This window comes from Mytilus californianus, unplaced genomic scaffold (genome assembly GCF_021869535.1).
Source record: "Mytilus californianus isolate M0D057914Y unplaced genomic scaffold, xbMytCali1.0.p SCAF_6, whole genome shotgun sequence".
Lineage (NCBI taxonomy): Eukaryota > Metazoa > Mollusca > Bivalvia > Mytilida > Mytilidae > Mytilus > Mytilus californianus.
This window is the reverse complement of record NW_026262712.1, coordinates 6085430-6101559: the sequence shown is the minus strand read 5'-3', so window position 1 is coordinate 6101559 and position 16130 is coordinate 6085430. Positions and strand designations below refer to the sequence as shown.

Genomic DNA, 16130 nt, shown 5'->3' with positions numbered 1-16130 from the left:
GAAAATTAAGACTCATTTGACAATAACGGTAGCGAAAAAAAAGACGTTTGACGATTGACGACAAAAAGCATTCATACCCTCCTTTAACAGTTTGAATTAAGGCTTATACATGTTTCCCATATGCACTAACTCCAATATGCTCAATACTTGTACTTTACCGTTGTTTACATTATTGTTGACATATTAAATAAAGGAAGCGCCCTTTCAATTTTTTTTTATTTTCTGCTCTTTAGTTGGAGAGTTGCACAACTGTAATTGTCAATATAAGGTGATAGAATTATCATGGTGTCTATGTTATATTATATTTACTCACTATTTAATTATATAGATATAAGAATAGAGTTGTATATTAAAAAACATTTTTGTGATTACTTTCCATATGTTGTATTGGATGAATACGGAAGGTAACAGAATGGAGCTTGAAACATCTGAAACCATATTGGAAATATACTGAATATACATGTATATAGGTTTTTTGTCGAGCCTGCGACTTCTGTCGCAGAAAGCGAAACTTAGGGATAGTGATCCGGCGGCGGCCACGGCGTTAACAAACTTCTTAAAAGCCTAATATTTCAGAAGGTAGAAGACTTTGATCCTTCATACTTTGTATATACATGCCTTATGTTATGAAGTTTTCGTCTGTCATATGTCCATTATCCTTGACCTCATTTTCATGGTTCAGTGACTACTTGAAAAAAAAGTTAAGATTTTTAGTATTCTTAATTTCTCTCTTATTATGAGTAATAGGATAACTATATTTGATATGCACGTACCTTGCAAGACCTTCATGCCTGTCCGACAGTTTTCGCTTAACCTCGACCTTATCTCATGGATCAGTGAACAAGGTTAAGTTTTCGTGGTCAAGTCCATATCTCAGATATTATAAGCAATAGGTCTACTATATTCGTTGTATGGAATTATTGTTAGGTGTATATGTCCAACTGGCAGGTGTCATCTGACCTTGAACTTATTTTCATGGTTCAGTGGTTAAAGTTCAGTTTTTGTGTTTTGGTCTGTTTTTCTAATACTGTATGCAATAGGTCAACTATATTTGGTGTATGAAAACTACTGTTGCCTTTATTTGTATACTGTTGTTGGCCTTTTTGGTCACATTCGTTTTTGCCATCGAGTTGTCAGTTTTTAAGGATACGTATAAATGAATTTTAGGGATGTTCGAAATTGAATATAAAAACAGTGTTTTCTTTAACATAAAACAAGTTTCAATTTTCCCTCTGCAAATAATTTATACCATTGCAAGATAGCCTTGACATTGTTGAACAGCGACGTATTTCGAAACCACTTTCTCAAGCAATTTCATTTAAACACTAAACTTCACTGGAAGAAAGCAACAAAGCATTATTTAATTTGAGATGATATCAAAATGACATCTCGTTGTTTCGAACTCGGTTGATTCGAAATTTCGGATGAATCGCAGTTTTTCCGTGTTCCCGACCTTTGTAGTCGAAATTGCATGAGTCGAAATTTCGGATGACTCGAACCAAATTAAGGGTCCAAAGGTTAGCAAAAAGCATTCAAATTGCATTATTTATCTCAAACGAATACACATATGCCAAAACATGACCTCGAGGATTTAAATAGATTTCAAAGTTCACCTGACAATACATACACGTGTAATTAAATTTCCGGTCACTGACCACTCCATTGATTTATGCCATTCTTTTTCATCGAGTGTTTACCTAAGATTAGCTTTAATCACTATGATAAATAATTAATGATACATTGTTAAGGGTTATGAAAAAATGTTTGAAAAACAACAAACTTATGAGGTTGATTGTGCATTAAGTAGGGATTAAGACTTAGTGATCAACTCAAAACTACTCAATTGGCGTTTTTATTTTTTTTGTATTTTATTTGAACGAAAAAAAGTGTAATCAAAGAAAATGAAAAGAAGTCTAAATTTTCTTAAATCTCCAGTATACGAGAATGACCAATTTTATCAACTGTAAATAACGCTAAGATCGATTGTAAAAGAGGGACGAAAGATACCAGAGGGACAGTCAAACACATAGTTCGAACACAAACTGACACACCATGCCCAAAAATAAAAAAGACAAACAGACAAATAATAGTACAGAATAGCATTGAAAACTAAAGACTAAGCAACACGAATACCCACCAAAAACTGTTACTGTTAAATTACTCTCTCGGCTTAAAACCACAGGAATACATTGTAACTGTACAAGGAAATGAATAAGAGATGAAAATCGTATAATCTTATTATAATCATAAAGAATTTTACATAGAGATATATCGATCCCCTAACTATATTCATCTGGATTTATTTTAGCCTTATCGAGCTAAGCAAGAGTTGTGTCCTTTGGACTATCAAACTTCCGGCATTCGTTTGAGTCGAACTACGGGTATCTCGAAATATTTCTCGGGTCCGGTTGACTTCGAGATACCGAGATTATCTAATTGTGACATCCTCGTGTAGATACAAGAGAATTTAAAATCCTGAAAATATCAGACCAATCACAGGCCCATTTTTATCCTATCATTGACACAATCTACATAAATAATGGCAGTGCCAACAACAACACTGTTGATACTACACAAAACAACTATAAGACCACTGTGTAGTAGAAGTCTTAAATAAAACCCGCTTTTCACAGTACCTACAGGAGTAATAAAACTTCGACATCTTACTATTATTTTTAAGTGTTTTTTAAATGCAAACTTGACCTTGCTCCTAGATCGAGGTCAAAATTTAAATTATTTTCTTGCGCCTTCCCAGACGTGATAGTCCTTCGAATGTTTGTAATAGTGTAACTTATGGTACATGTAAGAAATGTTATCTCGTTTTCAAGTTGAGAGTCAATAGTAAAAAACTGGCTGAATTGGTGATTGAGGGAAATCATTTATACAACTTGTATATATATAGAGTAGACTGATGATTTTGGCCTTTTGACTTATACACGTAGATCTTTGCTGATCAGTCATGTTATTTCAAAATAACAAATTCTTTTTACCGATCAAGCATTTAAATAAAATCAAATTTATGAATCTGAAATAAACATAATGATAAAGTTGAAGACATACAAGTGAATTTGATATTATGTCATCGTGTTGTAAATTTCAGCGGCTCTGTTAAATCACTGGTTTCTGTTGATGTATGAATGGCAAAGTTCAAGTTTGCTTTTATTGTTTTTTTTTCTCTGTACACATCAATCATCAACTGTTTGTCAATTGTAATTAGCCTTATTCCATTAGTGTTCCGTACTGAATAAACTCTGTAACTATCCAAAGATACTCCTTATATCTTAGGTGTAGAACTATGCAAGGCATCGTTCTTCTACAAAAGAGCATGAATTAATAATAAGACCTAAACTTTTTCATAACACTTTTCATAAACATAAAATATTTGCATATATATTCAAAATCTTAAATTATGTTTTTTTTTTGTCTTTGATATATCACTGATAATACTGGCATATGGCATCACCAGGAAGAATGATTACACCAGTAGTATCAACAATCATGTGATAGTAAACGATCTATGATATGTAACCATAGTTTTATACGCTGAACAATCGAAAATAAAACCATATAATACGATTCAGAACCATGTTTGCACTTCCGACTACAGCGAACGTTTCTTCAGAACAATCTTATTAGTAACCAATAAGTAATGTTTGTTGCGTTTACTCGCCATAATGGCTATTTTACGATATCAATATATAGAAAACCCGATAGTCTATACTTGTTCATTCTCTCTCAGTTCTACACGTTAGATCATTTAGTAAACAGCCTACACCAAACACTTTATGACAAACAGAGCAAAAAACAATACAAATGGAGAATGCCAAAAATATACCTTGTTATAAAAATGACAAAAGTAGAAATAAAATGGTGTCTAGAAGATATCGTTATACGATTTTAATTGACATAAGCACTTTCAATAAACATTCACTATGGTGTACCTGTGCAGTATCTGACAATATCGATTTTTTATACGGCGTATTTTATACTCGACATATTGTATATTATTGTAATATATGTGCCGATGCAATCGACTGTTATACAACTATTTTATTAATGTTTTATTTTTGACTCTCCCAAAAATTCATCGAAACAAAAACCGTGCGTATTCGTGTATACAATCAATTAAATGTTTCAGGAGACATAACGTCTGCTTGCAGAACAAAATGTTTTGAGACGCTTTGTAATTCCATTGTTTTGATAATTTGTTCTTAAATAGGGGTTAAAAGTTAAAGCTGATGAACATTGCACTACAACCAACACATGAAGAAAAACGAAGTTGTAAATGAAATAATACTAATGATTTGATGTCTTTATTCAGTTTGTGATATTTATCATATTACGATATCATGAATAATTCAACAGGAATGTTTTTACCTGAAGGATCTTCTTCTTCCGTAGGTAAATCAGTTACTGGAACGTCGCTATTGATATATGAATCAGAAACTGTGGAAAGGATTATTCGCAAGATTATATTATGTACATCAATTTTACATTTGCTAAAAATCAAAAACATGTTACTTTTTACATTAAAATAATAAGAATAAATGCACCGGAAAATACGAATGCAACATAATGTATAATATATAGATACAATGAATAAGCGTTGATTCTTGAAAAAGAAACCATGAGCCCGGAGGGCAAATGTTTTTTTTTCATGAATCAACGCTTATTCATTGTATCTGTTATTCAAACTATTGTGTTGATATCTTTTTTAAAAATTAAAGCCTTTTCTTAATTAGAAGGTATTGTAAGTTAGTTTAAATAACCATGTAATCACTTTCAACGACGCATTTATAAATCAAAGTTCACAATTAATTGGTTAGAGAAATACAAATATAACATAACACGTCTGTCTTTACATTATCAGGCATCTGAAAATCATCCGTAATTTACAAAATAAGACATATTTGAACGTATTTCTAAGTATATGTAATAAGTATGCTACTAAAAATTCTACCAAGAAGCCTAATTCTAGACACACCACGATTTGCGAATGAACATTTGTTAAGATATCTAGTAAAACAGATGAAACCACACTATATTTATAAAACTATAATGGACAAATTGAATGTAATCATTTTCTTTTCAAATATGTGAGATAGCCAAATTATTATAATCAAAAACTGAACGGGTAAACCCGATATATTATTACAAAAATATCCATAGTAACACACAAAATAAGAAAAACGGAAAAACTAAAGATCCTCGCAGCTACCATCTTATACTTTATGAGTGTCTATTATGTATACATGAAAGGTACACGCCCTGTGTGTCCGTTGTACTAATGTGCATCATATGTTCGTTAATATATATAAAATATTTAAATTGTAACCCATTGGTAGCCGAGAGGTTTCCTCGATGTGTTGATGTCAGTCACACATAACAGATTTCATGGAGGGGTTCGATTCCCAGTGAAGGCATATAAAAACTACAAAGTTCAATGTAAATTTTAAATTTATTATATTAGTGAACAGAAATCAGTAAATTAGCCAATTCAATCTTAATGAAATTAGGCACACAAAGGAAACAATTGAATATCATCTGGTGAGTCCATTTTAGTGACAGATTAGGAAGCGTTGATTCTAGAATTCACGGTAAATGAATAAGCTGACGTCACGACAATGGTTTAAATTGAGGAAATCAAATAAAACCTGGTATCTTTGGTGAGTTGTTTTGCCTCATTATCAAAATGATCTCAAATGTTTTCCAACGCTTTACTACATCACATTTTAATTGTATTTGTCTTTTTTTTTTATATTTTCCATTACAGAATAACCTACCTTTTCCTCTGCAAAACAGGATTACAGATGTAAGGCACAATGATACTCCTAAAATAATAAATATGAACGACCCTGGAAAAGAAATTTAAAGTAAAAATATGTTGTCTGTCGATTGTTAAGAAAAATATAGTAATTTGTGCTGGTATTATGTAAACTTGGTTTGTTTTCTTAAAAGGTTAACAAATATATATATATATATATTGAAAATTCATATGGTATGTTGTGTCTACACCATTAGGTAAGAAAACAAAACAAATACAAGTATTTCCACTCTTGGAGTAATATGTTGTGACACAACATGATTTTAAGATTCTGAGAATCATTTTTTTTTAAGTTGTCAGTGTTCATTTAAAAAATGACGGGAGAAAGATTATATCCGGTGTCAGCTGACTGCTAGCACTAAAAAAATATGAAGTTTACCATAACAGTATTTAGTATTGAATACAGGAAGGAGATAAATGCGGGCTCACTAAAAGTAACTTCTGGTGGCAAATATTAATTTAATTTGCACCAAAAGAAATGATATATATGTGATTTATTTATTTAATATGTGCATATTTGAGTCTTGCAATATAGAAAACCAAAAACGTCTGTTATTATGGCATCTATTGTGAACAAAAAGTAGATGTGAAATAAACAAAAATGCAATCTTAATTTCAGACAGATTAGACCATTTGAAAATCAAAATTCAACTAAATGTATTATTCTATTCTATTCTTTACAGTTTTAAGAACATTATTAGTATGTTACGATGGACCAGAGAGAAACATTTTGCATGGTTCGTCAAATACCACATGTCTTCATAAATTAACTGATTTATACCGTTTCTCAAATCAAAATGTTTATGATATGTTTAAAAAGACGCATCCATTCAATATATGTCGACAATATTTTACATTTAGTTATTTCATTTAACTTTGAATGCTAAACTATGCGACAAGTTGTCTTTTAGTTAGGTAGGGGAAGACAGTTTTTCATAAGGACAAAAGTAACACAATATAGAATGAAAATGGGGAATTTGTCAAAGAGACAACAACCCGATCAAAGAGCAGAAAACGGCCCAAGGTAAACAGTAGGTCATTAACGCAGCGAAAAAAATCCACACTAGAAGGTGGGATTCAACTACCCCATGAACAATAATGTATACTGGTTCAGCGAAATGGACGCCACACTATAAACTCCGAAACATACAAACGAACAAACATTTTAAAAACACAAAAAAAATATTGCCTTTGAATATATGCAAAGGTGAATTGATTAGAGAAAGACAAGCGACAACGGTGCTCACTGGTGCTCACTGGTGTTAGGGATAACTGTAAACAAAACAATTACTAAGCACCATGAAATTAAAAGGAGTGTGTTTAATATCTTTTATTTTGTTATATACATTATACGTTTTATTCAGTAATCAGCACTATTGTGTTGACATGAATAATCGTTGAAAAGTTCATTTGCTTTAAATAATCTGTTTATGAAATCTTGAATTATTCGATATAAAGTTTTTATGCAACAGACATAGATTGCCTTTTACGTTTTGTCACAAACTTTAATATACAAAACGCGCATCACTGCCTACTAAGAATTTAAGCTGCTACCTTAAGACTTATTTTATCGATTGCAATTTGATATGAATTTGTTTAGGTACAAATTGGCGCAATTGTTATCCTCTAAAACTACTGAATACAACCTACTTTTTAAATATGTAGTGTACGAGGGTAATCTATTCAATGTTACATACCCGAGCATGAAACTTTTCCAAAATGTCCAATTAGAACGCCTGCTAGAAGTATCAACAATACGAAGCATATGAAAAATGCTATCTTTATATCTGAAGAAAAACAAAGTTGTATTATCATTTAAATAGGACACTGAACAATTGTTTGATAATGGTGACTAAAAGTTTGATGTTTGTCTGTTCAGATGTAAAAGCAATCATACTTAATGATAATATGTTTTAATGCAATTCCAAAACTTCACTCGTAGTACAACTTATGCTTTAAAACGAATGCTACAAACCAATATAAGGAAAAAGACTATCCTTTTTGAAATTGGCTCTTCCAACACAGTTCTCGGTGGCACAAAATTAGGCAATATCCTTCAATATAAATTAGTTCCATTAGAAACACCTCCCTACTCTAAAGATATTTCTGAACCTGTCATAGCTTATACGTGTACCAAACCAATTATGACTAAATTAGTTAATTACAAACACGTTTGGATGATCTCTTAGTCTATATTAACGATTTTAAGTCCAAATATCATGAACGCATATGCATGTGACAGTTCTCAATTCAAATATTATCCGGCTGTCCATATCACTGGTGATCTGAAAACTGTCAATAACTTACCTGCGAAATGTTTGATATACAGACCCGAAATACCGTGAGGGCTTAATCCATCATTTGGAGAAAAAAAAACTTTGATATACTGGTGTAGTCGGGAGAGGATTATTCAAGGCTATGAATTAAACGCCAAAAAGAAAGGAAAGCTACTCTTCCCAAAAGGATTGAGGCTGTGAGGTCATTGATTCCGATAAGAATTTAAAAACAGAACGGGTCTATGAACACACATGCTACATCGATCTTATGAGACAAAAATAATTCAAAGCAACTGTCCTACCTCCATGAACAATATGTATTTGTCTCCGCAGATAAATCTTTATCATAGATATATAAACTTCACAAAAATCCTTATGAAGAACGATATATATAGCCGGGTTATCAATATGTTCTTACCACATTTGTTCCTACAATATAAAATACTGAAATATTGAGATGAGGTATATTTAACCAATAGTGTCAATCAAATGTGGATTTTTAAGAATTATTAAGATCTAACCAAAAGTCTTCGATCATGTTGATTTTTTTTTCAATTTTGCAATGATATGCTGTATACTTCTATTTCCAAAGCTCAATTGAAAGATCGACATCATCGTCTCATTAACAACTTTTTTTTTTTTTTCTACAAAAATAGGAAACGTCGATACAAATTCCTTGTAAATAGTCATGAAAAACTTTGTGAAAAACCAACACTATTTGTCTCCTATTCGCGATTGTGACATTTCACATGAGTGTAGATTTGATTGTTGGGTCCAGCATAGCAGGATATGCTAATCCTTCAAATACACCTGTTCGCGCTCTTTGAAAGTTGCTATTCTCTCAAATTTGTTTTGTTTTACATTGAATTGTCTTCTATTAAACGATGTACGAAATTTGAACTTCTGTCTCTTTTGTTGATAAGCAATCGAGCCGGGCTTCAGAGTTAGTGAAGAACTGCCTAACATGGGAAGTTGGGAATCAGATGTGGATTATTGAAAAGCACTGATATGTTTACAGTTCATAAAAACTTAGTACTTCCTCTTGAAAAGGAATAAAACATTTTGCATTTTCGTACAAACATTATCATTTTTTTAGCTAACGTTTCGCTTAACTTTGACCGCTTAAAAAGTGCTAAATGTTTTTACTTTCACAAAAAGTCTTTTTATCTAATAGAACAATATGTTCAACACTACGGTCTATAAGGTGTTTACAAACTATATGTTTTGCTTTTTTCAATTAATGAAAGAATTATACAAAAAAAAAAAAAACCACACACACTTCTATTACGATACAAAATTGAAATTAAATGACCAAAGAGATCAAATGTTGTACATTCTAAAAGGACGTTTTTCCATTGTGTTCTTTGTCTTACCTAAACGATATACAAAAGGAGATAAGCATAACATATATATTTTCGAATTATTAAAAAATAAAAGAAATTGTAATTGTTACAACAGATTTTTATAATACATTTTGTAAAAGTCTACAACGAACATTTCCAATCCATGATAGCGAGAGAGAGAGAGAGAGAGAGAGAGAGAGAGAGAGAGAGAGAGAGAAAAAAACATCTCATTCCTCTTTATAATTACAAATGTGAAACATAATACCACCAACACTACTTACTCTTAACCGAATATTTCTGAAACCTCTGAATTTCAAAACATTTGTCAATAACAGCTGCATATGGAAATGTTACATTGAAATCTTGCGCTACAAATATAGATAAAAATATGTATGAAAGAGTAGAAAAAAAATCTTTTTTCAATAATAATACAATAATAAACGGCGAAAACCGACCAATGTATTCTGTTGAAGAAAGGAGTCTTGTAATATTGTTCTTTTGTGATTTTCAAGCACAACATATCCTCTTGTGGCCATTCACCTTGTAAAGCCGAACTCAGTGTGTGGGTATTACAGAAAGCAGGGTATATTAAACAACTTAACAACAACGAGTATGATACGATAGAATCACAACGGGTTACATTTTTATGTAGAATCTGCTTACCCTTGTAGAGCATAAAAAATCACCCCTGTTTTTTTCACCGTCTTTTAAAATGAGTGAATATAAAGCAGGACAGACCAAAATGACATGCAACAGTTCACAAAATATTACGAAACCTGCAACACGACACCCATTCGTTTCAAAAAGAGTAAAAGAACAAAAGAGAAGTTATAATGAGTAGTGATGCATATGACACTAGTTACAGCCGTCGTTCTTTAATTTAATAACACGTTAAGATCTGTATGAAAATCAGTCGAATTCGATTATATGTCTTATTTCGCAAAACAATTATATCTACAACAAATGATACATGCTTGTAATCATATCTATGCCACAAATGACCCATCGTAGTTATAGTGATGTCCTCCAAATTGACGAGACGATTTCATTTTTTGCTCAATATAACGATCTTTTAAAAGACGTTTCAATAGGCTACAAAGCTACATTTCAGCTATTCAGATATTCAATCACCAATTACAAGGTCAAAAACGATCACGTTCAACGTCGGATGTAACTTGCACAATAGTAAGACGTCGGGATGGATACATTTTATTTATGTAGAACTTTATGGTCTATTTTTTTTTTGAAATTGAATTATCCATTGAAGACCTAAGTATGTGACCAACTACTGCAAACCATACATCCTATGGTCAAATTGTTTTCTTATTAATTGAAATAAGATAAATGAAAGATACTTTTAAGCTTAAAATGCAATGATCTAATAATTAATTGAAATGTATCAGAAACCAGAAGAATGCAAATACAAATGTCTTACCTTTTCCCTTTGTCAATTTACATTTACATATCAAAATTAAGCACAAAATGCTGAACATAGCCACTGAAATGATGATTCCTGTCACAGTATAGAACGATATTTCCTTTAGGCAGCTTAAGTCTGCAAAAATAATCGTTTTGAATCTGGAGTCAAACATTAAATTCCATTTAGAAAATAGAAATCATTAGCAATTGTAGAGTACATTTCGAAATATTTTTTTATAACGAGTATGTGTACCAAACTCAAACATTGGTAACAAAAAGCAAATGTATCTATAGTTCTTTAATTAGACAGTAAAGCTGTTGCAAAACTATATTATAAGGAGCCTTCAACAAAAAATAGAAACATAATGTTACATGCACATCGTACAAATGAAAATTCTGACACTACCTGAACAGTAAATATCAACATTAGATATTCGTTTTAACTTGTTGCCTTAGTAATACATTTACAGGATCTAGAAGAGTTAGAAAAAAAGGAATAAAAAACGTCGTGTTTTCTTACCATCATATTCATCCGTTTTGTTTTGTCCTGAAAAGCATCACATAATAAATTTTAAAGAAATACAAAACAAAATATACCCAGGGTCAAGATAAACAGACATACCAAAGATAAGGATTTTTTACATATAAAGAAATTATATGATACCCCGTGTTTATAAAAGTGTAAAATATAATGCTTTATATCTTAATTTTTTTTTGTATTGGCAGCTAATCAAAAATGACAGGCGAAAGATACCAATGGTGGGATATTCAAATTCCGTCGAAGACCAACAGACAACATAATGACAAAAAAAAGTAAAATTACAAAAATACCGGAAGAAAATTCTAAACGGAAAGTCCCTAAGAAAATGACAAATTCAAAAGATCAAACACATCAAACGAATGGATAACAACTGTTATATTCCTGACTTAGTACAGGCATTTTCTTATGTAGAAAATTGTGGATTAAGCCTGGTTTCATAGCCAGCTAAACCTCTCACTTGTATGACAGTCACATAAAATTCCATTATATTGACCACGATGTGTGAACAAAACAAAGAGCCATAATAGGTAAAAATGTCAAACATAAGGGTACAGCAGTCAACATTGTGTTATAATCTTAATCACTACAAAAACAAGCAAATATGTCAACAAAGACAAACAAAAAGGTATAAAGACAAAGCACATTAACAAAAACTAAAGATAAGAATACACAAATTTACCATAGCACAACAACACAATGACGGGCTGTACAAGTACCGAGCCACGTCAAATGAATCACTACAAAATCAAGAAAATATGCCAACAAAGAAAAACAAAAAGGCATATTGAAAAGGCACATTGGCAAAAACGAAAGAGAAGAATACAAAAATTTACCAGAGCACAATAACACAATGACGGGATGTACAAGTACCGAGCCACGTCAAATGAATATTACCAAAAAAAGACTAAACACATGAAACAGTAAAAGTTACAATTTACAAAGACAAATAAAAAAATAATAATATAACACGTTATTAAGATGATAAACAACATCAGTACCTAGAATCTATACTTTAAGACCATCGTGTATTATTTGTGAAGTTGATACGGAATATTTATCAACAAGGTCTTGGTATCTTTCGATGAACTTTTTGTAGAAAAAGGACGAGACGTTCTTTGACATACCCCTGTTTCATCAACTTTCTGCTTAGACACGTGAGGTTGAACAAAGTCTGTGTAGCAGCTGCAAGCACTTGGATATCGAATGAGTTGGGAAATGTATATCCCATATGCAGGTGAAGTTGGTATATTGCTACTAAGGTGGGGGAAATTAATAATTTCAAAATTAAAATCGTCTTGTTTGTCATAGATTCTTGTACTGAGATAACCGCTTATGTCAAATTCGAGGTAAAATTCTAAAACTGAGGCAGAGGAAGCCGTGTCTGTTGTTTCCTTAATTTCAAGTTCTGGGGGATATATTAATGGAACTCAATCAGAAAAGTTTAGATTGTTAATGGATCATCAATATATCTGAATGTGAAATTAAATGATCTGGCTTCTTTGGTCTTCTTGGTTTTTGATAAGTGTCTGAAGGAACTCTGACTCATATGAAAATAAAAAGTGGTCGGCAAGGACAGGCGCGCAGTTTGTTCCCATAGGAATGCCGACAATTTGTTGAAAAAGTGTACCTCCAAATTCAACAAATATGTTGTCAATAAGAAACTCCAGCATACTGATCACTTGTTCCTCTGTGTAGCATGTTTTATTTATTTTTTTCACTATTAACAAAATATGCCGTATGGTATCCCAAAGTAATAAATTAATAGCGTATGCTAACATTTTTATGTTGAAACGCAATGTGGATTATATTTTTTAGACGATTTTTCAATTTTCACATGGGGAATAGTGGTATACAGGGTTGAAAAATCAAAAGGTTTGATTGAACTTATTTCAGAGAAAGATCGAGATTTAAAATTTTCCAGAAGTTCTTTAGAGTTTTTTAGAATCCACATATGGTTAATACCACTACGCGAGTAAACATATTTACAGTACTTCTGAAGACCCTCTTCCACTGTGGACAGAATCTTTGTCAATCTAATGGACAATTCTTTCGTTGAACATGCCGATGAGCCGGCAATGTACCGTTGATTGTACGGATTTTTTTGTGAAGCTTAGGTATCTAATACAAACAAGGTAAATCCTCCGATTAGCTGTTCAATGCAATGTTCATTGACGCCATGAAGGACTTATGATTCGCCAAAATCTCATTCTTGTCAAATATTATGTTTTTGTATGTGGGATTACCTGAGTGTCTATTTATTGATAACTCTTTTACAAGACACTCGTAGTAGTACGATTTACATACAAAGACAATATTATTTGAAGCTTTGTCCGCAGGAACAACAACATACTTATCGCGAAGAGATGATAGACATTTCACAGCCTCTTTGTCTCTGAAAGCAGACTTTGGTCGATCATTCACACAGTTTTTCAACTTATAAATGCGACGTTTTATCAGAGACCTGATTGATTTGACCCATTCTGACAAAGTGTCCAGTTCAACCTTTTCTCGTTTAGCCCATGCTATACCGTAGTCCTCAATGGAATCCATAATTATTTGTAAGTTATGGTTCCAATTGATGTGTTGGGGTTCTTTAAACTTAGGACCATGAGACAAAAGACGGAAAACTTCCAAGAGACAAGCAACAGTATACAAACAACAACATATAAAACTAAAGACTAAGCAAAACGACCTCCACCAAAATACCGGTGGTCTAACAGTCGTTATATGATGAAAATTTGACTTTTCAACTTCATTTATTTTCCCATATATAATAAGTGAACATAATCAAAATCATTGTTTACTCCAACCGTTCTTTACTATATGCAAAAAATATGCAACATGTCAAATCTGTCATAAACATGAGTGTAAATTATTTTCATTTCAAGCTATTATTTCTCCAAACAAAGACAACGTCAATTCTTCAATATTAGACAAACATGAAATGTCCGTCAATTCAAGATCGTTTCTTATGAGAACATATATAAGGATGAAATATCTCTGATTTATTCTTAACGTTTAAGAGTTACATAATATTGAGTGCATATTTAGCTTAATTGATCGATTCAACACATACATTGTATTTTGTTTTCAATCTTCACCAGATGCTCAGTTACATACCATTGTTTGTTTTACAATGTATATCCGTCTTATCTTTACAAAATGCAAAAATGAGAACGACAACTCTAGTTGACATCGTATGTGCTAATTCTATTTCAAACATGTTAGTATTGTGTAAAATTGAAAATGCATAAAAACCAATGAAATAACATCATGATTATAGGATTATCGTTGCAAAACGATGAAAAGTTACAAAATAGTTATTAGACATACCTTTCAATGTTAGGACGTTGATTTCAATATCTGCTTCATACTTTCTGCCTACCCCATGATGACATGACCAATTTCCATTTATACTATGATCAATTTTTCCTACCACTATAACTACTGTTTCGTTTGTGTGTGTATTCTGTTTTACAGTTGTATTACTGTATGTTGGAGTACAAAGAGGAGACGGAAAAGGAAGACTGCAACTTGCAATCTCGTTACCGAAGTTGTTTAGTATTGAAACTGGTAAATGAAGATCATCAATCTTGCAAATGATTTTTAATATGTTATTTCTTGATGTCCATCGAAGACAGATTTTTATTGAGCAGATGGAATGAGGGATGATACCTGCAAAATAAATTATACAATGTACAACAGTTACAGATTTTCATTGTTTGCTTATATCTTTCAGTGACAAATCTTTGAATATTTATTGGAAACATTTATTAGTTAATTATTCCAGTTTGATCATGCTATTTGAACATGTTAATTTCAATGACGTCTTGAACGGCATGGATGATCTTATATATAATTTACGATTTACAATTTAAAAGGAGTTTTAAATGCTAGATAGTTTTGTTCTCATTAAATGCACGATATGTATGACCTTATATATAATTAACGATTAACATATAATTTAAATGGAGTTTTAAGTACTTGATAGTTTTGTCTTCCAGTTTTGAACAATTCAAAAACTTATTCAAATTGTGAAATACGATAACATGTAAATTGTTATCCTTCGATTTTTTTATCGTAACTATTTTGTCCTGTTAATTATTTTTGCGCTGAACTTTAGATAAATGCATAGTATTGACGACAATGCTCTTCGTAATGTATAACTATCAGCAATGTTATTCTGTCCTTCGTTGTATTTATGTTTTACTTAATCATATCTTTGGCTAACAAATAAGTACCTGGTAATATGCTTAATAGAAGTAATATAAACTCCATTTGTGTTGTTTCATCGAGATTTTCATTTAAGTTCCATTAATCTTTGTAAGTATAGCTAATCTCAATAATATTATACCTAAAATGAATTATCGAATGATTTGTAAACATCATGTTTCATGCTACAATTTCAGTTTTAACTTTTTCATATGATTCGGATGGCTAGTCTATGAATCATGCGCTCCCTGTTTTTCGTGGTTTACTTTTTTTCCGTGTAGTGTTATGTTTTTGTTTTTTTATTGTTTTTTTATCGTTTTGGGGTCTATAGTTTTGTCTGTGTTTACAAGGCCTACGAATTGCGAGGGTATCTTCACTCTGTGTTTTGCAGAAAAATTATTGTTTCAAGACAAATAATTTTTTAACCCTTGATTTTGTTTTTTACAGAAGTGAAAGGATGTCGTCGAAGCCACAAACATTTGCCAATGAATAACTCTCATCGAGTGAAATCAAGT

At 31.6% G+C, this 16130-nt stretch overlaps 2 long non-coding RNA genes across 2 annotated transcripts; both read right to left on the bottom strand.

Moving 5' to 3' along the window:
* Nucleotides 1–3068: 3068 nt before the first annotated feature.
* On the bottom strand, nt 3069–7605 carry LOC127706272 (uncharacterized). The gene is made up of 4 exons (XR_007984351.1): nt 7522–7605; nt 5784–5855; nt 4378–4446; nt 3069–3313 (listed from the first exon to the last, which is right to left on the bottom strand). It is a non-coding gene; the product is annotated as an uncharacterized LOC127706272 (long non-coding RNA).
* Nucleotides 7606–9730: 2125 nt separating this feature from the next.
* On the bottom strand, nt 9731–15075 carry LOC127705922 (uncharacterized). Its single transcript, XR_007984116.1, has 4 exons — nt 14737–15075; nt 11383–11409; nt 10879–10998; nt 9731–9811 (listed from the first exon to the last, which is right to left on the bottom strand). It is a non-coding gene; the product is annotated as an uncharacterized LOC127705922 (long non-coding RNA).
* Between the last annotated feature and the right edge of the window lie 1055 nt (nt 15076–16130).